At 40.2% G+C, this 24,363-nt stretch overlaps 3 non-coding genes across 3 annotated transcripts; all 3 read left to right on the plus strand.

Moving 5' to 3' along the window:
* Window positions 1-1,515: 1,515 nt before the first annotated feature.
* Window positions 1,516-1,619, plus strand: LOC112774682 (small nucleolar RNA R71). Its single transcript, XR_003189153.1, has one exon. It is a non-coding gene; the product is annotated as a small nucleolar RNA R71 (small nucleolar RNA).
* Window positions 1,620-8,688: 7,069 nt separating this feature from the next.
* LOC112773922 (small nucleolar RNA R71) lies at window positions 8,689-8,796 on the plus strand. The gene has a single exon (XR_003188443.1). It is a non-coding gene; the product is annotated as a small nucleolar RNA R71 (small nucleolar RNA).
* Window positions 8,797-21,388: 12,592 nt separating this feature from the next.
* Window positions 21,389-21,495, plus strand: LOC112774772 (small nucleolar RNA R71). The gene has a single exon (XR_003189234.1). It is a non-coding gene; the product is annotated as a small nucleolar RNA R71 (small nucleolar RNA).
* Window positions 21,496-24,363: the final 2,868 nt, after the last annotated feature.

Consider the following 24,363-nt stretch of genomic DNA (forward strand, 5'->3'; position numbering starts at 1 on the left):
CCATGTCCAGAATGACAAAGTCTGTTGGGAGAAAGTATTTCCCAACCTTTAGCAACACATTTTCCACCACTCCTATTGCTTGCTTTTGAGTTTTGTCAGCCAATCTGATGATTACATCTGTGGGCATTATCTCATTAATCTGCAGCCTTTTCACCAGGGATAAAGGCAGTAAGTTGATGCTGGCCTCCAAATCACATAGCGATAGCCCCCAAATCACATAGCGCTCTATAGAACATAGTTTCACCTATGGCACAAGGGATGTGAAAACTCCCTGGGTCTATTCTTTTTGTAGGCAGCTCAGGTTGAATAAGGGCACTACATTCCTTGTTCATCACTATAGTCTGGCCTCCTTTGAGTGAGCTTTTCCTGGGAAGAATTTCCTTCATATACTTGATGAATGCAGGCATTTGTTGAATTGCCTTGATGAATGGTATGTTTACATGCAGAGATGCAAACAAGTCTAGGAACCTTGAGTATATTCTCTTTCCCACAGCACCATTGAGCAGTTGAGGGAAGGGAGCATAGAGCTTCAGCAACTCTTGTTGTGAGATTTCTGGTCCTTGGTGATCTCTATCCTCTTCCTTTGTTGAGTTGTCTTCAGGTTGTTTGCAAAGTTTGCCTTGCTTGTCTTCAGTCTCTTGATCACTCGTAGTGACCATTTTGCAATCTTCCCATCTTACTTTCTTTGCTTCTCCCTTGGGGTTTTTCTCCGTGTCATTTGGGAAGCTATCGGTAGGTTTGGGAATCTTCTAAGCTAAATATCCCACCTGGAATTCCAGCTTTCTAATGGTCTCTCCCTGGTTCTTAATATTGGCTCGCACTTCCTCTTTGAACACCTTATTTTCTTGAATCTCTTGGCATATTCCTTCAAGTAGGGCTTCAATCTTAGAGAGCTTGTCATCAATTGATGGGTGATTCGGAGTAGATGTGCTATTTTGGTTTTGATAAGCATATGAAGAAGTGTTGTTGTGGGGGTGTTGAGACGTCCTCTGTGTGAATTGCTGGTGAGCTGCATTGTTGTTGGAGTTGTAACGTCTCTGGTCTTGGTTTTGATCTTGCTCACCTTCCCACCCAAAGTTTGGGTGGTTTTTCCATCCAGGGTTGTAGGTCTTGGAGTATGGATCATAGTTTTTCCTTGGTGAACTCCCAATGTAGTTGGCTTGCTCCTGACTCCCCTCTGCTTCTTCATTCACTCCTTCTTGGATTGTTGATGAAGTGGAGATTACTGCTACTTGGTTCATCTCCATCTTCTTGGTGAGGTCAGCCAGCTGTTGGGTAATGAGCTTGTTTTGGGCCAACTGAGCATCTACATTGTTTAGCTCCATTACTCCTCTTGTATTCCCTCTTTCAGAAGCATAGAAGTAGTCGTTCTCTGCTACTGTTTCAATAACATCTATGGCTTCCTCAATGGTCTTCTTCTTATTCAAAGATCCTCCAGATGAATGGTCTACGGCCTTCTTTGACTCATAAGAGAGCCCTTCATAGAAAATGTGCAGCTGCACCCATTTGTTGAACATGTCAGGTGGACACCTCCTTGTTAAGTCCTTGAACCTCTCCCATGCTTCATATAGAGTCTCACCATCTTGTTGCCTGAAAGTTTGGACCTCAGCTCTCAGCCTATTGATTCGTTGAGGAGGGTAAAATCATGCTAAGAATTTGTTCACCATGTCTTCCCAAGTTGTCAAGCTTTCCCTTGGGAAAGATTCCAGCCATTTAGCTGCCTTGTCCCTGAGTGAGAATGGAAATAACAGTAGTCTATAGGCGTCAGGATGAACACCATTAGACTTCACTGTGTCACATATTCTCAGGAAGGTGGTTAAATGTTGATTTGGGTCTTCTTGAACACTTCCTCCAAACGAACAGTTGTTCTGAACAAGGGTGATGAGCTATGGTTTAAGTTCAAAGTTGTTGGCATGGATTGTTGGCTTTTGGATGCTACTTCCACAATTGCTTGGGTTTGGATTGATGTAAGAGCTCAAAACTCTTCTATCCTCCCCAGCATGATTTGCTCTACCTCCTCCCCCATGGTTGTGATCTTCTTCTTCATGATGGTTTTCCATGTTGTCTTCCATGTTTGTTTCAAAGAATTCCTCTTCTTCCTCAGCACCAACCACTTTCTTTCCTCTTACCTCCCTCCTTAATCTAAGGAAGGTCCTCTCAGGTTCAGAATCGAAGGAAGTTGAAGTCCCGCTTCTTCTCCCTGTCATACAACCATCAAGTGCAAGCAAGAAAAGATAGGTGCAGAAAGTATTTGTGTCAGAATTACTGTTAGTTGTTGGTGATACAATATATCAAACAGTTAGTGGGTTAGCAAACAGAATTGAAAATAACAAAGAAGAACAAAAGAGTAGAGGGGGAAGGGAAGAAGTTTAACTAAAACAAAAAGTAAATCACTCAAACAGAAAATGAAATTCACAAAATAAAAATGCTCAATCTAGTGATCTTCCAATTTAATCATTGTTGATGCACAATCAATCCCCGGCAACGGCGCCATAAACTTGATGCACGGAAAACTTGTCTCACAACAAATCTTCCTTCGGCAAGTGTACCGAATTTGTCGTCAAGTAAAAACTCACAATAGAGTGAGGTCGAATCCCACAGGGATTGATTGATCAAGCAACTTTAATTAGAAGAATGTTCTAGTTGAGCGAATCCAGAATTTGGGTTGAGAGTTGCAGAAAATAAAATGGCTGGAATGTAAATAACAGAAAAATAAATGCTAGAATTAAAGAACTAGAAGCAAATGACTGAAAATAAATTGCAAAATTGTAAATGGGAATGGGGGATTTGCTTATAAAAGTAAATGGCAGAAATTAAAGAGAATGGGTAAGATCAGAGATGGGGAGTTCATTGGGCTTAGGAGATGTTGCAATTCTCCGGATCAAGTTCATTTTTATCTCTTCCTCAATCAATGCACTCATTGATCTCCTTGGCAATCTTAAGTGATTGAATTAAAATTTCTTGCAATTCAATCTCTCAAATCTTGATCAATAGCCAATTCCTTGGTCAATTGCTCATGAGAAGAGATGAAGTATGGTCACTGATTATACCACATGCATTTCCTAAATCAAGTATTGAGAGGATTATAGTCACATACCCATCCAAGCCCAATTTGGTCCAGCATGAGAAAGTATTTCTAGCTTGATCTCTTCATTCCTCTTTCAAGGTTCAAAAGAGATCCAAGTTTGAATAGCTTCTCTTCCAAGATAACTACTCAATTGGATGAAGATCGAAAGCTTTCAAGTAAAATCAAGAGAAAAGATAGAAGAAGAATAATGAAAATTAGTATTGATCCATCAAATTACAACAGAGCTCTGGTGCGGAGAAATTGTGATTACACTTTGATTATGTAAAATTCATTACTCTTTCTTTCTCTGGCAATGGTGCCAAAAACTTGGTGCCAATACCATGGTTCACAACTTCGCACAACTAACCAGCAAGTGCACTGGGTCGTCCAAGTAATACCTTACGTGAGTAAGGGTCGAATCCCACGGAGATTGTTGGTATGAAGCAAGCTATAGTCACCTTGTAAATCTCAGTCAGGCAGATATAAAATAGTAATGGGGTTTTCGAAAATAATTAATAAAATAGGGATAGAAATACTTATGTAAATCATTGGTGAGAATTTCAGATAAGCGAATAGAGATGCTTTCGTTCCTCTGAACCTCTGCTTTCCTGCTATCTTCATCCAATCAGTCTTACTCCTTTCCATGGCTGGCTTTATGTAATGCATCACCATTGTCAATGGCTACTTTCGGTCTTCTCTCGGGAAAATGATCCAAATGCCCTGTCACGGCACGGCTAATCGTCTGGAGGCATCACCCTTGTCAATGGTTTCATCTTATCCTCTCAGTGAAAATGGTCAACGCACCCTGTCACGGCACGGCTATTCATCTGTCGGTTCTCGATCATGCTGGAATAGGATTTACTATCCTTTTGCGTCTGTCACTACGCCCAGCAATCGCGAGTTTGGAGCTCGTCACAGTCATTCAATCATTGAATCCTACTCGGAATACCACAGACAAGGTTTAGACTTTCCGGATTCTCTTGAATGCCGCCATCATTCTAGCTTACACCACGAAGATTCCGATTAAGAGATCTAAGAGATACTCATTCAATCTAATGTAGAACGGAAGTGGTTGTCAGGCACGCGTTCATAGGGAATGATGATGATTGTCATGTTCATCATATTCAGGTTGAAGTGCGAATGAATATCTTAGAAGCGAAATAAGATGAATTGAATAGAAAGCAGTAGTACTTTGCATTAATCTTTGAGGAACAGCAGAGCTCTACACCTTAATCTATGGAGTGTAGAAACTCTACCGTTGAAAATACATAAGTGATAATGGAGTTCATTGGTCTCGGCCCCAGAGGGGAACTGGAGTAACCAAGACTTGATCACAGGATCAAAAATACAATCCAGGATGTCTAATACAATAGTAAAAAGTCCTATTTATAATAAACTAGCTACTAGGGTTTACAGAAGTAAGTAATTGATGCATAAATCCACTTCCGGGGCCCACATGGTGTGTGCTTGCACTGAGCTTGAGTGTTGCACGTGTAGAGGTCCTTCTTGGAGTTGAACGCCAGCTTTTGTGCCAGTTTGGGCGTTCAACTCTGGTTTTGGATCCTTTTCTGGTGCTGGACGCTAGAATTGGGCAGAGAGCTGGCGTTGAACGCCAGTTTGCGTCATCTAAACTTGAGCAAAGTATGGACTATTATACATTTCTGGAAAGCCCTGGATGTCTACTTTCCAACGAGCGGGACTTATAGCTTTTTGCCTCTTGAATAGTTTTGGCATCTCACTTTATCCATTGAGGTTCATAATGATTGGCATCTATAGGAACTCAGAGTTCAGATAGTGTTATTGATTCTCCTAGTTCAGTATGATGATTCTTGAACACAGCTTCTTTATGAGTCTTGGCCGTGGCCCTAAGCACTTTGTTTTCCAGTATTACCACCGGATACATAAATGCCACAGACACATAACTGGGTGAACCTTTTCAGATTGTGACTCAGCTTTGCTAAAGTCCCCAATTAGAGGTGTCCAGGGTTTTTAAGCACACTCTTTTTTTTTTTTTTGCTTGGGACCTTGACTTTAACCGCTCAGTCTCAAGTTTTCACTTGACACCTACACGCCACAAGCACATGGTTAGGGACAGCTTGGTTTAGCCGCTTAGACCAGGATTTTATTCCTTTAGGCCCTCCTATCCACTGATGCTCAAAGCCTTGTGATCCCTTTTATTTGCCCTTGCCTTTTGGTTTTAAGGGTTATTGGCTTTTTGCTCTTGCCTCTTGGTTTTAAGAGCTTTTGGCTTTTTCTGCTTGCTTTTTCTTTTTTTTTTCTTCTATTTTTTTGCCTAATTTTTTTGTTTTTTTTTTCTGCAAGCTTTGTTCTTTGCTGCTTTTTCTTGCTTCAAGAATCATTTTTATGATTTTTCAGATTATCAAATAACATGTCTCCTAGTCATCATTCTTTTAAGAGCCAACATATTTAACATTCTTAAACAACAACTTCAAAAGACATATGCACTGTTCAATCATACATTCAGAAAATAAGAAGCATTGTCACCACATCAATATAATTAAGCTAAGTTCAAGGATAAATTCAAAACTCATGTACTTCTTGTTCTTTTGAATTAAAACATTTTTCATTTAAGAGAGGTGATGGATTCATAGGACATTCATAACTTTAAGACATAGTTACTAACTACTAATGATCATGTAATGAAGACACAAATATAGATAAGCATATAACATAGAAAACGAAAAACAGAAGAAATAAGAACAAGGAATGAATCCACCTTAGTGATGGTGGCGTTTCCTTCTTGAGGAACCAATGATGTCCTTGAGCTCTTCTATGTCTCTTTCTTGTCTTTGTTGCTCCTCCTTCATTGCTTTTTGATCTTCTCTAATTTCATGAAGGGTGATGGAGTGCTCTTGATGTTCCATCCTTAATTGTCCCATGTTGGAACTTAATTCTCCTAGGGAGGTGTTGATTTGCTCCCAATAGTTCTGTGGAGAAAAGTGCATCCCTTGAGGTATCTCAGGGGTTTCTTGATGATGAGCTTCTTCATGTGCCTGTTGAGGTCCATGAAAGTGCTCTCTTGTTTGCTACATCCTTTTTTTAGTGATGGGCTTGTGAGATGAATCTTTCCATCTCCCATGGCTCAGAGGTGGAAGCAATTGTCTTCCCTTTCCTCTTTCTTGAGGTTTCTCTGGCCTTAGGTGCCATTAATGGTAATGGACAAACAAAAAGCTTATGCTTTTACCACACCAAACTTAGAATATTGCTCGCCTTCGAGCAAGAGAAGAAAGAATAAATGAAGAAGAAGAATATATGGAGGAGATGGAGGGAAGTGTGTTTGGATGTGAATGGTGAATGGAAAGCAGAAGGGATGATCATGAATGGAGAGAGAGAGAGGGTGAGGTGGGTGGGGATCCTGTGGGGTTCACAGATCCTGAGATGATCCTGTGGGGTCCACAGATCCTGAGGTGTTCAAGGATTTACAACCTTGCACCAAATTAGGCATGTAAAATGCCCTTGCACACAACTCTGGGCATTCAGCGCCAGGTTGGTGCCCATTTTGGGCGTTCAACGCCCATTTGTTGCCCATTTCTGGCGTTGAACGCCAGAACCATGCTTGTTCTGGGCATTCAGCGCCAGCTTTTCTTCAGGGTGCAATTCTGGCGTCCAGCGCCCAGATGCTGCCTATTTTGGGCGTTCAGCGCCCAGACACTGCCCATTTTGGGCGTTCAGCGCCAGAACCATGCTCTGTTCTGGCGTTGAACGCCAGACAGATGCTCCTCCAGGGTGTGATTTTTCTTCTGCTGTTTTTGATTCCGTTTTTAATTTTTTTATTTATTTTGTGACTCCACATGATCATGAACCTATAAAGACATATAACTAAGAAAAATATAGTTAGATAAATAAAAATTGGGTTACCTCCCAACAAGCGCTTCTTTAATGTCAATAGCTTGACAGTGGGCTCTCATGGAGCCTCACAGATGTTCAGAGCATTGTTGAAACTCCCCAACACCAAACTTAGAGGTTGGATATAGGGGTTTGACACCAAACTTAGAGTTTGGTTGTGGCCTCCCAACACCAAACTTAGAGTTTGACTGTGGGGGCTTTGGTTGACTCTGCTTTGAGAGAAGCTTTTTCTGCTTCCTCTCCATGGATGCAGAGAGAGATCCTTGAGTTGTAAACACAAGGTTGTCCTCATTTATTTGAAGGATCAACTCTCGTCTATCCACATCAATCACAGCTCTTGCTGTGGCTAGGAGAGGTCTTCCTAGGATGATAGATTCATCCTCTTCCTTTCCAGTATCCAGGACTATGAAATCAGCAGGGATGTAAAGGCCTTCAACCTTTACTAACACGTCCTCTACTTGTCCATAAGCCTGTTTTCTTGAATTGTCTGCCATCTCTAATGAGATTTTAGCAGCTTGCACCCCATAAATTCCCAGTTTCTCTATTACAGAGAGGGGCATGAGGTTTATCCCTGAACCAAGGTCACACAGAGCCTTAAAGATCATGGTGCCTATGGTACAAGGTATTATGAACTTTCCAGGATCCTGTCTCTTCTGAGGCAATGTCAGTTGATCCAGATCACTTAGTTCATTGGTGAACAAGGGAGGTTCATCTTCCCAAGTTTCAATGCCAAATAATTTGGCATTCAGCTTCATGTTGCACCAAGGAACTTGGCAGCTTGCTCTTCAATAACATCCTCATTCTCTTCAGAAGAGGAATACTCATCAGAGCTCATGAATGGCATAAGGAGGTTCAATGGAATCTCTTGGTCTCTAGATGAGCCTCAGAGTCCTTTGGTTCCTCAGAGGGAAGCTCCTTATTGATCACTGGACGTCCTAGGAGGTCTTCCTCCTTGGGATTCACGTCCTCCTTTCCCTCATTGGGTTCGGCCATTTTGATTATGTCAATGGCCTTGCACTCTCCTTTTGGATTTTTTTTTCTGTATTGCTTGGGAGAGTACTAGGAGGGATTTCAGTGATCCTTTTACTCAGCTGGCCCACTTGTGCTTCCAAATTTCTAATGGAGGACCTTGTTTCATTCATGAAACTCACAGTGGCCTTAGATAGATCAGAGACTAGATTTGCTAAGCTAGATGGATTCTGCTCAGAATTCTCTGTCTGTTGCTGAGTGGATGATGGAAAAGGATTGCTATTGCTAAACCTGTTTCTTCCACCATTATTAAAGCCTTGTTGAGGCTTTTGATCCTTCCATGAGAAATTTGGATGATTTCTCCATGATGAGTTATAGGTGTTTCCATAAGGTTCACCTAAGTAATTCACCTCTACTATTGCAGGGTTCTCAGGATCATAAGCTTCTTCTTCAGAAGATGCCTCTTGAGTACTGTTGGATGCAGCTTGTATTCCATTCAGACTCTGAGAAATCATATTGACTTGCTGAGTCAATATTTTGTTCTGAGCCACTATGGCATTCAGAGTATCAATTTCAAGAACTCCCTTCTTCATAGGCGTCCCAGTACTCACAGGGTTCCTCTCAGAAGTGTACATAAACTGGTTATTAACAACCATGTCAATGAGTTCTTGAGCTTCTGCAGGCGTTTTCTTTAGGTGAATGGATCCACCTGCAGAAGTATCCAATGACATCTTTGATAGCTCAGATAAACCATCATAGAATATATCCAGGATGGTCCATTCTGAAAGCATGTCAGAAGGACACTTTTTGGTCAGCTGCTTGTATCTTTCCCAAGCTTCATAGAGGGATTCACCTTCTTTCTGTCTGAAGGTTTGAACATCAGCTCTAAGCTTGCTCAGCTTTTGAGGAGGAAAGAACTTGGCTAAGAAAGCCGTGACCAGCTTATCCCAAGAGTTCAGGCTGTCTTTGGGTTGAGAGTCCAACCACACTCTAGCTCTGTCTCTTACAGCAAAAGGGAAAAGCATGAGCCTGTAGACTTCAGGATCTACTCCATTAGTCTTAACAGTATCACAGATCTGCAAGAATTCAGTTAAGAACTGAAAGGGATCTTCAGATGGAAGTCCATGAAACTTGCAGTTCTACTGCATCAGAGAAACTAGCTGAGGTTTCAGCTCAAAATTGTTTGCTCCAATGGTAGGAATGGAGATGCTTCTTCCATGTAAATTGGAATTAGGTGCAGTAAAGTCACCAAGCATTCTCCTTGCATTATTATTATTTTCGGCTGCCATCTCCTCTTCTTGTTCAAAAATTTCTGACAGGTGCTTGCTGGTTTGTTGTAATTTAGCTTCTCTTAATTTTCTCTTCAGAGTCCTTTCAGGTTCTGGATCTGCTTCAACAAGAATATTCTTGTCCTTGCTCCTGCTCATATGACAAAGAAGAGGGCACAGAAAAATAATAATAATAACAGGGATCCTTTATACCACAGTATAGAGGTCCTTATGTAAGTGGAAGAAACGAAGGGGACAAAGAATATAATGTAAGGAAGGAAACACAAGGGTGAGGAGAGCAGAGATGTGAGATGAGAAGATGTTAGTAGATAAATAAATAAATAGAATAAGATGGGAGAGGGAGAATTTTCGAAAATAACTTTTGAAAAAGAGTTAGTGATTTTCGAAAATAGTTTTTGAAAAAGGTTAGTAGTTTTCGAAATTTTTAAAATCAAAAGTTAAAATAATTAGTTAATTAAAAAGAAATTTTGAAAAAGAGGGAAGATATTTTCGAAAATTAGAGAGAGAGAGTTAGTTAGGTAGTTTTGAAAAAGATAAGAAACAAACAAAAAAAGTTAGTTTGTTAGTTGAAACAAATTTGAAAATCAATTTTTGAAAAGATAAGAAGATAAGAAGTTAGAAAAGATATTTTGAAATCAAATTTTGAAAAAGGTAAGATAAGAAGATATTATTTTTGAAAAGATATGATTGAAATTAGTTTTGAAAAAGATTTGATTTTTAAAATCACAATTAATGACTTGATTCACAAGAAATCACAAGATATGATTCTAGAACTCAAAGTTTGAATCTTTCTTAACAAGCAAGTAACAAACTTGAAATTTTTGAATCAAAACATTAATTGATGATGTTATTTTCGAAAATTTGATGTAAAATTAAGAAAAAGATTTTTGAAAAATATTTTTGAAATTTTCGAAAATAACAAAAAAAATGAAAAAGATTTGATTTTTGAAAAAGATTTTGAAAAAGATAAGATTTTCAAATTGAAAATTTGATTTGACTCATGAAAACAACTAGATTTTAAAGATTTTTGAAAAAGTCAACTCAAATTTTCGAATTTGATGAGAGATAAAAGGGGAAGATATTTTTTTTGATTTTTGAATTTTTATGATGAGAGAAAAACATGGAAATGATGCAATGCATGAAAATTTTTAGATCAAAACAATGAATGCATGCAAGAATGCTATGAATGTCAAGATGAACACCAAGAACACTATGAAGATCATGATGAACATCAAGAACATATTTTTGAAAAATTTTTAATGCAAAGAAAACATGCAAGACACCAAACTTAGAATTCTTTAATGCTTAGACACTAAGAATTCAAGAATGCATATGAAAAACAAGAAAAGACACAAAACATGCAAATGCAAAGATCAAACAAGAAGACTTACCAAGTACAACTTGAAGATCATGAAGAACACTATGAATGCATGAGAATTTTCGAAAAATGCAAGATGAGTATGCAATTGACACCAAACTTATAACATGACTCAAGACTCAAACAAGAAACACAAAAATATTTTTGATTTTTATGATTTTATGATTTTTTTGTAAATTTTTTTTTTCGAAAATTATTTTGAAAAATAAAAATGAGGATTCCAAAATTTTTAATATGAATTCCAGGAATCTTATGCTCTTTAGTCTAAAGCTCCAATCAAAGGGTCAGGCATGGCTTAATAGCCAGCCAAGCTTTAGTATGTAACTCAGACATGACACGCCTGACATGCCCTACAGTCGTGGCTTTACAGCCAACCAGGCTTCAACATGCCTTATGAAACACTAGAATTTATTCTTAAAAATTCTGAAGAAAAATATATTTTTGAAAACATTTTTATTTATTTATTTATTTTTTTCGAAAACAAAGGAGAAATTTTTGAAAGATTTTTTTTTTTGAAAAATTTTTGAAAATAAGATAAAAAGAAAATTACCTAATCTGAGCAACAAGATGAACCGTCAGTTGTCCAAACTCGAACAATCCCCGGCAACGGCGCCAAAAACTTGGTGCGCAGAAATTGTGATTACACTTTGATTATGTAAAATTCATTGCTCTTTCTTTCCCTGGCAATGGCGCCAAAAACTTGGTGCCAATACCATGGTTCATAAGTTCGCACAACTAACCAGCAAGTGCACTGGGTCATCCAAGTAATACCTTACGTGAGTAAGGGTCGAATCCCACGGAGATTGTTGGTATGAAGCAAGCTATAGTCACCTTGTAAATCTCAGTCAGGCAGATATAAAATAGTAATGGGGTTTTCGAAAATAATTAATAAAATAGGGATAGAAATACTTATGTAAATCATTGGTGAGAATTTCAGATAAGCGAATAGAGATGCTTTCGTTCCTCTGAACCTCTGCTTTCCTGCTATCTTCATCCAATCAGTCTTACTCCTTTCCATGGCTGGCTTTATGTAATGCATCACCATTGTCAATGGCTACTTTCGGTCTTCTCTCGGGAAAATGATCCAAATGCCTTGTCATGGCACGGCTAATCGTCTGGAGGCATCACCCTTATCAATGGTTTCATCTTATCCTCTCAGTGAAAATGGTCAACGCACCCTGTCACAGCACGGTTATTCATCTGTCGGTTCTCGATCATGCTGGAATAGGATTTACTATCCTTTTGCGTCTGTCACTACGCCCAGCAATCGCGAGTTTGGAGCTCGTCATAGTCATTCAATCATTGAATCCTACTCGGAATACCACAGATAATGTTTAGACTTTCTGGATTCTCTTGAATGCCGCCATCATTCTAGCTTACACCACGAAGATTTCGATTAAGAGATCTAAGAGATACTCATTCAATCTAATGTAGAACGGAAGTGGTTGTCAGGCACGCGTTCATAGGGAATGATGATGATTGTCATGTTCATCACATTCAGGTTGAAGTGTGAATGAATATCTTAGAAGTGAAATAAGATGAATTGAATAGAAAACAGTAGTACTTTGCATTAATCTCTGAGGAACAGCAGAGCTCTACACCTTAATCTATGGAGTGTAGAAACTCTACCATTGAAAATACATAAGTGATAATGGAGTTCATTGGTCTCGGCCCCAGAGGGGAACCGGAGTAACCAAGACTTGATCACAGGATCAAAAATACAATCCAGGATGTCTAATACAATAGTAAAAAGTCCTATTTATAATAAACTAACTACTAGGGTTTACAGAAGTAAGTAATTGATGCATAAATCCACTTCCGGGGCCCACTTGGTGTGTGCTTGGGCTGAGCTTGAGTGTTGCACGTGTAGAGGTCCTTCTTGGAGTTGAACGCCAGCTTTTGTGCCAGTTTGGGCGTTCAACTCTGGTTTTGGATCCTTTTCTGGCGCTGGACACCAGAATTGGGCAGAGAGCTGGCGTTGAACGCCAGTTTTCGTCATCTAAACTTGAGCAAAGTATGGACTATTATACATTGCTGGAAATCCCTGGATGTCTACTTTCCAACGAAATTCGAAGCGTGCCATTTCAAGTTCTGTAGCTCCAGAAAATCCACTTTGAGTGCAGGGAGGTCAGAATCCAACAGCATCAGCAGTCCTTCTTCAACCTCTGAATCTGATTTTTGCTCAAGTCCCTCAATTTCAGCCAGAAAATACCTGAAATCACAGAAAAACACACAAACTCATATTAAAGTCCAGAAATGTGAATTTAACATAAAAACTAATGAAAACATCCCTAAAAGTAACTAGATCCTACTAAAAACATACTAAAAACAATGTCAAAAAGCGTATAAATTATCTGCTCATCAAGCTCCCTAACCCAATGAAAGGGGTTTAGTTGTTCATAACTCTTGGAAATGAAAACAAAGATGGAGAATACATCATAAAACTAGAAAATGCAGAGAAAGTAAAATACAGAGAGTAGTTCCCTTTTTCCAGCCTCCAAAACTCCCTTTACAATTCAAAGCTACTCCTATATATACTACTCTTCTCAGCTTCTACTTTGCTCTTCAAGTCTTGGGCCTCTGGATCTTGAGTTTGAAGCACATCTTTTCTTCATTTGGGCTTGGCTTTACTTGCAGAGAGAAAGTGCTAAGTGGGCAGAGACTTCAGCTCAGGCGTTAGGGGTGTTAACATTTAGTGAAAGTATAAGTTTGAGAACGTTAGTGACACTTAACATTTTCACTAACATTCCAATGTACCCCTTTGCCTCACGTTAGAACCCACGTTAACTGTGTTAACGTGGCTTCTAACGTGGCCTTGCCAAACTTCGAGAACGTTAGTGACACTCAACATTGTCACTAACGTTCCAGTGTGCCCCTTTTTGCTTCACGTTAAAGCTCCACGTTAACTAGGTTAACGTGGCTTCTAACGTGGCCTTGCCAACCTTCGAGAACGTTAGTGACACTCAACATTGTCACTAACGTTCCAATGTGCCCCTAGATCTCACGTTAGAGTCCACGTTAACTAAGTTAACGTGGCTTCTAATGTGGCCATTCTTAGCCATCCCAACGTTAGTGACAATGTTGAGTGTCACTAACATTGGCTAATCATTCATTCCTCATCGTTAGCTTCCACGTTAACTAAGTTAACGTGGAAGTTAACGTGGCTCCTTGGGGGGTTGTGTGGTTGCTTCCAACGATAGTGACAATGTTGAGTGTCACTAACGTTGGCGACAACTCTCACTTCTTTCGTTAGCTCCCACGTTAACCAAGTTAACGTGGGAGTTAACGTGGTGTGTTGCATCCTTAGGCCAACGTTAGTGACAATGTTGAATGTCACTAACGTTGCCTTCTCTTTCCCCCTTTAACGTTAGAGGCCACGTTAACTAGGTTAACGTGGGCTCTAACGTGGCCACTTATGAGTGTTTGCCAACGTTAGTGACAATGTTAAGTGTCACTAACGTTGGCTCAACTTCCCTTTTTCACGTTAGAGTTCACGTTAACTTAGTTAATATGACTCTTAACGTGGGCAATAATGGCTATGAGAGTGTCATTGGCAATCACTTTTCTCATTAACCTTGCAAGTTTCCTCCCTTTCCTTGCTTCCTTTGGTCCTGAAATCAAGCAATATAGTGCATTAAAGTTCTAGTCCAAGTCATGGGCAATGCAACATACAATTTGTCACTAAACTTATGCAAAATCCTCATGAAATAATGTAAAATGCACAATGTATGCTTGAGTCAAGGTGTAAGTGAATATCTACCCAAAACTAGCTTATTTCCTAAGGAAATGCATGAAACTAACCTAAAAACAGTAAAGAAAAGGTTAGTGAAACTGGCCAAGATGCCCTGGCATCACGCGAGCCTCCAAGATAAGTGCTGAAGCCAAGATTCCCTTAGGGCGGGTACGGTGGTATCCGTAGATCCAACGGCTGCCAGGTAATGCGATAACTCCGAGAACGGAGTCCCAGTCAAATTGGTACCTCTGGCGCTTAAGTGTGGCTTCTTGGAAGGCGTCCATTCCTTCTGGAATAGGGGGAAGACTCAGAACTTGCTGAATGGCCTCTTCTGTGATGGGGACTTGCTTCTGCCGGACATAAACAGACTGTAGGGCTGGCATGTAGAAGTTAGAGTAGAACTCAACTACCCAAGAAAGATTGACCTGCCTTGGCTGTCTCCGTAGGAAACCCCATTGCCTTCGTTCAATTTGCGGCTCAACAAAGGAAGCAATATTGGACGGGAGGATAAGAAGGTATTCATTGTTATAGTTCCTTTCTGCCAGGATAGGGAACATCTGCTCACAGTAGCGATTGGGAAATTGCGCAGTGTCCTTTGCTGGAAGGGATTTCTCTTTCTCATCAACCTTTATTATCCTCTTAACTCTTTTTGTTGAGGGCTTGACTGTGGTTGAAGAAGGCTCTGCCACTAATGCTCTTTTAGTGCCTCTTCTTGCTGGGGGTTTAGGAGTCGCTTTCTCTTTTCCTTTCTTGGTGGCCATCCTGAAAAGACAGGAGAAAGTAAATTAAATTCAAATAGATATATAGCAAGGAAGAGAATGGAAGAGTGGTGATGGGTGCACATTAGGATGTAGATGACATTAACACATGCTCTCGAGTACATGTGAAAAGCCAACAATGGAAAATAGCTAGTGCATAGAAAGACAAGTGACTGCAAGGTATTTATTGGCATGCCGGCAAAGGGCATGAGTAGCATAGACCAAGCAATATTTTGTAACAAACCATCACGTTTGTATTGACAATTAAATTCAATTAATACAATGGTAAAGGGGAGTTGTGAAAAGCAAGCATTGAATAGTATAACAACATAGAGAAGTGCATAATGCCATTTGAGCTTTTTCACAAACACATAGCATGCATGATGAATAAGGTATAGAAAATATGAAGGTGAACATGCAAGCAATCCCTTAAATAGAATAAAAATAATTGTCAAATAATTTGCAACAATCCACAAGCATATCATGAGGGATGATGACTCAAAAAAGAAAAACAAGTAAATTTCTAACACCATGTAAAAAGGAAAAGAAAAAGAAAGAAAATATGAATAATGAAAAGAAAAAGAAAAGAAAAGAAAATACAAATAAAATAATAAGAATGATAGAAAAAGAAGGAGGGAAGAAGAAAATAAAACCTTGTTAATGGAGGTGAGAGAGATAGAGAGTGAAAGGTGAGATAGAAGGGGGAAAGGGGAAGGAAGAAATAAGGAAGGGAAAGAAAAACTAAGATTTGGAGGAGAGAAAGATAAGATAATTTGGCAATTTAGGTTGAGCTGTGCGGCGCATGCGACGCGGCCGCGTGGGGTACGCGTTCGAGTGGATGCGCGTCAAGTAAGGTGACGCGATCGCGTCGGTCACGCGGTCGCGTGATCCATATTATGCTTCTGGTGCGAGGGCAGCCTCGCACCAGCACAACTCTCTGTTCAAATTAATTTATTTGCCAAAATTGGGGTGGCGCGATCGCGTGGGTCACGCGATTGCGTGAGTGTGCACCAGAAAACGGATGACGCGGCCACGTCGGCGACGCGATCGCGTGATAAGGATTGTGCTTCCAGCACCAATCCCGCATCACTCTCGCACAATATTTCATTGTGCACCCTTTTACGTCGAAAACTTAGGGCCCTCGGCCGCGTGGGCACGCGATCGCGTGGGAGGCCATGATTCCCATGCGACGCGAACGCGTCAGCGACGCGGTCGCGTGGGTTGATTTTTGCCATTGGCACGCCTCCAGCCACACTCTAGCGTGACTTTCTATTCATTTTTATTTTTCTTTATTCTCCCGATGCGATCGCGTCGCGTAGGCGAAATTTTTTTTTTTTAAATAAAAACATGTAAATGCAGATGCATGAAAGTACTAAGAAAGAGAAGAGTTATTGAATAGGAAAAACTAAAAGAAAAGAACGATCATAACATGGTGGGTTGTCTCCCACCTAGCACTTTGCTTTAACGTCCGTAAGTTGGACGCTCCACTAGCTCAATCTTCTGCTATGTGTGGATCTTCTAAGAGGAAGATCTCAAGCTCCTTGTTTCTCTGCATCTTCTCGCCATGGTAAAGCTTCAGGCGTTGTCCATTAACCTTAATGAGTTCAGAGCTTGAGGGGTGGCTTAGGTGATAAACTCCGTACGGGTCGGCCTTCTCAACTTTGTATGGACCTTCCCATCTTGATCTCAACTTGCCTGGCATGAGTCTTAGTCGAGATTTGTAAAGGAGGACTAAATCCCCAGGTTGGAACTCTTTCTTCTGGATGTTTTGATCGTGTACAGCCTTCATCTTTTCCTTGTATATTCTGGAGTTTTCATAAGCTTCTAGGCGAAGGCTCTCCAGTTCCTGTAGTTGCAACTTCCTTTCAGCTCCGGCTTTCTCAATTCCCATGTTGCACTCCTTAACTGCCCAAAAGGCTTTGTGTTCTACTTCAACTGGGAGATGAGAAGCTTTTCCATAAACCAAGCGGAAAGGACTCATCCCAATGGATGTCTTGTATGCTGTTCTATATGCCCAGAGTGCATCTTGTAGCCTGGTGCTCCAGTCTTTTCTATGAGGCTTTACTATCTTTTGCAAGATACGCTTAATTTCTCTGTTTGACACTTCGGCTTGCCCATTAGTTTGGGGATGGTAAGCTGTTGCAACTTTATGAATTATCCCATGCTTCTTCATTAATCCTGTTAGTCTCCTGTTACAAAAATGGGTGCCTTGATCGCTCACGGTTGCTCGTGGTGATCCGAAGCGACACATAATATGGTTTCTCACAAAGGAAACAACAGTGTTAGCATCATCAGTGCGGGTAGGAAATGCTTCCACCCATTTGGAAACATAATCCACAGCTAACAATATATAAAAATATCCATTAGAGTTTGGAAATGGACCCATGAAGTCAATGCCCCAAACATCAAAAATTTCACAGAAAAGCATAATTTGTTGAGGCATTTCATCCCTCTTGGATATATTACCAAATTTCTGGCATGGGAGACAAGATTTACAAAACTCAGCAGCGTCTCTAAAAAGAGTAGGCCACCAGAATCTACAGTCTAAGATCTTTCTAGCTGTCCTTTGAGGACCAAAATGTCCTCCACTCTCAGATGAGTGACAGGCCTCTAAAATGGACTGGAATTCTGATTGAGGTACACAACGTCTAATTACCTGGTCAGCGCCACATCTCCATAAATATGGGTCATCCCATATATAATATTTAGACTCGCTTTTCAGCTTGTCTCTTTGATGCTTAGAAAAATTTGGAGAAAATGTGCGGCTAACTAAATAATTAGCAACAGGTGCATACCAAGGGACTACCTCAGATACTGCTTGCAGGTTATCAAAAGGAAAATTATCATCTATAGGAGTAGAATCATCCTTAATATGCTCAAGGTGACTCAAGTGGTCTGCCACTAAATTTTGATTACCACTCCTATCCTTTATTTCTAAATCAAATTCTTGTAACAGCAGTATCCAACGTATAAGTCTTGGTTTGAACTCCTTTTTAGCTAATAGATACTTTAAAGCTGCATGGTCCGAATACACTACTACTCTAGTACCAAGTAAATAAGCTCAGAATTTATCCAGAGCAAAAACAATAGCAAGAAGCTCTTTCTCAGTAGTAGTATAATTGGACTGGGCAGTGTCTAAAGTCTTAGACGCATAAGCAATAACGAAAGGATCCTTACCTTCATGCTGAGCCAGCGCTGCTCCTACTGCATGGTTGGAAGCATCGCACATGATTTCAAATGGCTGGCTCCAGTCCGGTCCTCTCACAATTGGAGCTTGAGTCAGAGCAGTCTTCAGCTTATCAAACGCTTGTTTGCAATCTTCACTGAACTCGAACTCAATATCCTTCTGCAGTAATCTGGATAAGGGAAGTGCAACCTTACTAAAGTCCTTAATAAATCTCCTGTAAAAACCTACATGGCCAAGGAACGAACAGACTTCCCTCACAGAAGAGGGGTAAGGTAGACTAGAAATAACATTCATCTTTGCTGGGTCTACAGAAATGCCATTATTAGATACCACATGTCCTAATACAATCCCTTGTTTTACCATAAAGTGACATTTTTCAAAATTTAATACAAGGTTTGTATTAACACATCTATCTAATACTCTAGATAATCCATCTAAGCAAAGGCTAAAAGAATCACCATAAACGCTAAAATCGTCCATAAAAACTTCCATACAGTCCTCAATAAGATAAGAGAAAAGACTCATCATGCACCTTTGGAAAGTAGCTGGTGCATTGCATAAGCCAAAGGGCATTCTCTTGTAAGCATAAGTCCCAAAAGGACATGTAAAAGTAGTATTTTCTTGATCCTCAGGAGCTATATGGATCTGGAAATAACCTGTGTAACCATTTAAAAAGCAATAATGTGATTTACCTGACAGGCGATCCAGCATTTGATCAAGAATGGAAGTGGGTAGTGATCCTTACGGGTAGCCTGGTTGAAACGCCTGTAATCAATGCAGACTCTCCAAGCATTCTGAACTCTAGTTGCTATGAGCTCTCCATGCTCATTCTTCACTGTAGTGACCCCAGACTTCTTGGGCACCACTTGTACTGGGCTTACCCATTCACTGTCTGAAATGGGATATATGATACCTGCTTTCAATAGTCTGGTCACTTCCTTTTTGACAACTTCCAAGATGGTGGGATTCAATCTTCTTTGGGGTTGATGGACAGGTCTTGCTCCCTCTTCTAAGAATACTCTGTGCTCACATACTTGAGGGTTGATGCCTACTATATCTGCCAAGCTCCACCCAATTGCCTTCTTATGCTTCCTCAGCACATAAAGTAACTGCTCTTCTTGTTGAGAAGTTAGTTCCCTTGCAATGATAACTGGAAACCTCTGCTTATCTTCAAGATAAGCATATTTGAGATGCGGAGGGAGGGGTTTCAATTCTAACTTCTGATCATGGGCAGGCTCTGGATTATCTGGAGCTTGTGAAAATGACGAAGTACCCTCATTGTCAGTTAAGAGGGTCCCCACACTTGGACCTTGTCCAGTGTGCCTTTCTTCTAACTCTTCCTTGTGAATTTCAGCTACACTTTCATCTATGACATCACACTGAAAGATAGAATGATCTTCTGAGGGATTGTCAATGACTTCATTCAGATTGAAGATTACTATGCGGCCATCTATTTCAAAGGAGTATGTTCCTGAAAAAGCATCCAATTTGAATTTTGATGTCTTCAGGAATGGTCTTCCAAGTAGGATTGATGATGGCTTATCTAAATCATTATGGGGCATCTCCAAGATATAAAAATCAGTGAGAAATGTAAGTCCTTTAATGTTCACCAAAACATCTTCAGCAACTCCAGCCACTGTAATAATGCTTTTATTTGCTAACACAAAGCGAGCTGCCGACCTTTTTAAGGGAGGGAGCCTCAAAATATCATATATAGACAAAGGCATTATACTGACACATGCTCCTAAATCACACATGGAATCATAAATTACTACACCACCAATAGTACAGCTAACTATACAAGGACCTGGATCACTACATTTTTCAGGTAATACTCCCATTAAAGTAGATATAGAACTACCTAAAGGAATAGTTTCTAATTCATTAATTTTGTCTTTATGGATACATAAGTCTTTTAGAAACTTTGCATATTTAGGTACTTACTGAATAACATCAAAAAGAGGAACAGGTACCTCGACCTTTTTGAATATTTCTACCATTTTGGGGTCAGGTTCCAGCTGCTTCCTGGGCTTCCTTGCAAGTTGTGAAAATGGAATAGGAGTAGTGTTTTCTGTGGTGTCTGCGCCTTTTGGTGCTTCCTCTTGTGGTTGAGCTATTTCTTCTTCAGCTATGTCCTGTATGTCCTCTTCTTCTTCAACATCGTCTATTTCTACTGCCTCTTCAGCTGAGGTGTGTTCTGGTGGGCTTGGTTCCTCCTGATTCCTCTCCTGCAGTGTGGTTCCAGACCTTAGGGTGATGGCATTAATGCCTCCCTTTGGATTGGGTAATGGTTGAGAGGGGATTCCAGTGGAGCTTGAAGGTTGGTTACTGGAATTTTGCGTCGATCCAAGCTGTGACATAAGAGCTTACAAAGTAGAGGTGAGACCATTCAGACTGGCGTTAATACTATTCATGTTATTTTCCATGGTCTGTTGTCTTCGCTCAAAAGATTGTAGTAGCTCTTCATTAGGAGATAAAGAAGAATGAGTAAATTGAGATGTCTGCTGTTGATTGTTCTGTGGTCCTTGGTTTTGCCTCAGGTGAGGTGCTCTGTAAGGTTGATTCTGCTACCTGTTGTTGTTATTATTCCACCTCTGATTTCCCTGATTATCTCTGCCTCCTCTGTTATTGTTGTCCCTCCAATTCTGATTAGAATTGTCCTGCCATCCATGGTTATTATTTCCACTTTGATTGTACCCTTGGTTGGGGCGGTCATAGAAGTTATGAGTGGATGCCACCATGTTGTCTTCTTGTTGGAGCTGCGGGCATTCATCAGTGTAATAGCTATAATCAGCACAGATTCCGCAAATTCTTTGTGGGACTAGTTGTTGGTTTGCTGTGGTGGAGGAACTTGAGCTTGCTGTTGATTCAATTGCATCTGCTTCAGTAAGTTGGTCATCTCACATATACTCTGAGCTAGAGCAGCAGTCTCTCTATTAGAGGATACTTCTGCAACGGCTTTTGAACGGCCTTGCTTTTGCCTGTGGTTCCTAGTAGATTCAGCTAAATCACTGATCAATTGCCAAGCCTCATCAGTGGTCTTGTACTTCTTCATAGACCCATTGCTAGCACTTTCCAATGTGGTCTTATCTTGGGGCCTCATGCCCTGTGTGATATAGCTAAGTAGCACTATCTTGTCAATCCTATGGTGGGGGCATGCCTCCAGAAGATTATTGAAGCGCTCCCAGTATTCAAAGAGAGTTTCATTGTCATCCTGAACAATTGAGGAAATATCCTTCCTCAGTTTATCAGTAACTTCAGATGGAAAGAATTTCTCCAAAAACTCCTTTTTGAGTGTATCCCAGTTGGATACATTTGCTAGAGGTTGAGTGTAGTACCACTCTCTTGCCTTTCCCTCAAGAGAAAACGGGAAAGCTTTCAGCAAAATTGAAGTTTCATCAGTACCATCACGCCTGACAGTAGAACAGGCTGCCTGAAAATCTCTCAAGTGCTTGATAGGCTCTTGAGCAGGTAGGCCATGAAACTTGGGCATCAAATTTAGCAGTGCGGTCTTTATTTCAAAATCTGTAGCTACCGCTGAATGATGCGCTTGAAACGGTTGCATTGTAAAATCAGGGGCTCCTTCCTCCTGGATGGTAACTCTCCTAGCTGCCATGTCTTCTGCACGTAAAACAACTGAATCAGTAGAACGGGGGCTGGTTTCTTCCTCAAGTTCACTCTCAGATCCACCCTCAGAGCGGATGAACCGACACTGTTCTCGCCTTTTTCGTGAAATAGTCCTTTCAATTTCAGGATCGAATATTAGCAAGGGCGGATCAGGAAGTGAACGCGTCATTTGACGAAAGAAACATGCAGCTCATAGTAGCAAAATAAAATAAAATGCAAATAAATAAATTCTAATTAATAACTTTAGCACTCTATTGTAACTCCCCGGCAACGGCGTCAAAAATTGATGGAGCGCAGAAGTTGGTGAATTAAAAATTATTAAAATAGTTACATTGCAAGTATAGTTCTTAACTCACCGAAAATCTGCCTATCAATTTAGAAATATGTCACAGAGAGTTTAAATTAAAAATTACTGGGAGTTTAAGTCCCAGGTCGTCTCCCAACGAGTTGCAGAAAAGCGTGCTATTTTATTAATCAGATGTTCCAAGAAGTTGAGTTAAGTAGGTGGAAAATTAAATTGAGAAAATTTAAATAATATGAATAAAAGCCTTGATTGGGAGTTGATTAGTTGGAATCTCTATTATTGATGGAATGATCTCAAGATTAACTTATAATTAATGATTGTTCTGTTTAGTTATCCTTTACTAGGTAAAGGAAAGTCAAACAAGTTGGAATGCTAGATCTATTCACGAGTTGCAACCCACTTAGTTCAAAGGGATTGGTGTTAGTGATTAGATAACAATCCAACAGTTAACCCAATTACAATTTTTCTTTCAATCCTTCCAACTCAAGAGTTCCTTTCAATCAACTCCCCATCAAGTGAGGAAACTACTCACTCATTGTAAATAATAAATCCATAACACATGAAAGGGAATTAAAAGAAGACATGATTATTGGAATGGAAAAATAAATTAAAATAGAAGAAATAATCCTTGTATTAATTAATCATGAAAGTATTCAAATGACAAAATTGAACAAAGCAAAGAACATGGAAGAATAAAACCAAGTTAAGAGAACGAACTAGAATGACGAAGTCTTGATGAGGAAATAACTCTTCTCAATGTTCCAATGCTAAGATCAATTGAAAATTAAAATTCTAAAACCTAGAGAGAAAAACCTAGAGGAGGAAAAACTCGATCTAAAACTTAAAACTGTGTAGAATGAATGTTGTCTTTTGTTTCTGCATATTCTCTGGCTCTAGTCTGCTGTTCCGGACCGAAAACTGGGTCGAAATTAGGTCCAAAATCGCCCCCAGTGAATCCTGCAGATTATGCAGATCGCACATGTCACGCGATCGCGTCATCCATGCGGACGCGTCATTCGCGCTTTTCCTTGCCACGCGTTCGCGTCGTCCATGCTATCGCGTCGCTTGAGCTTTTCCAATCTGCGCGGCCGCGTCACTGTGATTTGCTCTCCTTCGCGCGGTCGCGTGAGCCATGCGACTGCGTCACTTCTCGCTGGTTATCTCCTTAAATTCTTGTGTTCCTTCCATTTTTGCTAGCTTCCTTTCCAATCTCCAACTCATTCATTCCCTATAAAGTCTGAAACACTCAACACACAGATCACGACATCGAATGGAATAAAGGAGAATTAAAAATACATAATTAAAGTCTCTAGGAAGCAGTTTTCAAACATATTATAAATTCAGGAAGGAATTATAATTTCATGCTAATTTAATGAATAAGTGGGTAAGGATCATGATAAAACCAAACAATTAAACACAATATAAACCATAAAATAGTGGTTTATCAGGCATCCTTATGCTTCCGCAATACTTGCAGTAGTTCATTCTCTTGATCTTGACTGAGGGATGGGTTTATGATGACCGGGTAGCTTTCATTCTTTCCTAGGTATGCATATTTGAGAGTGGGTGGCAGTGCTTTAAGCTCAAGTTTGGGTGCCTCTATCTTTTCATTCTCTTCCTCTAGTGCACCTTGTATGCGAATCTCTGTTGTTGCAACCTCTTCACTCTATGTATACTCCTCCTCTATTAATCTTTCAGGCTCTTCTTCTTCAAAACTCTCCTGCACTTCCTCTTCAAGTGAGTCCAACCTCATACATTCCCCCAATTGTTCTGGTGGGTAACTCATGGCCTTGAATACATTGAATGTCATCTTTTTATTGTGCACTCTCAGGGTGAGATCACCTTTTTGGACATCAATGACAGCTCCAGCAGTGGCCAAGAACGGCCTTTCCAGGATGATGGAGGACTTGGCTTCCTCCTGCATGTCCAGCACTACAAAATCTGCCAGGAATACGAAGTCTCCCACTTTCACCAGCAAATCCTCTACTACGCCATGAGGGAATTTAAACGATCGGTCTACCAGTTGTAAGGCCATTTTTGTTGGTTTAGCCTCCTCGATCTTCATCTTCCTCATCATAGCTACTGACATTAAATTGATGCTGGCTCCTAAGCCACAAAGAGCCTTCTCCACCGTGATTTTCCCTATAATACAAGGGATCTGAAAACTCCCGGGATCCTTCAATT

This window comes from Arachis hypogaea, chromosome 18 (genome assembly GCF_003086295.3).
Source record: "Arachis hypogaea cultivar Tifrunner chromosome 18, arahy.Tifrunner.gnm2.J5K5, whole genome shotgun sequence".
Classification (NCBI taxonomy): Eukaryota; Viridiplantae; Streptophyta; class Magnoliopsida; order Fabales; family Fabaceae; genus Arachis; species Arachis hypogaea.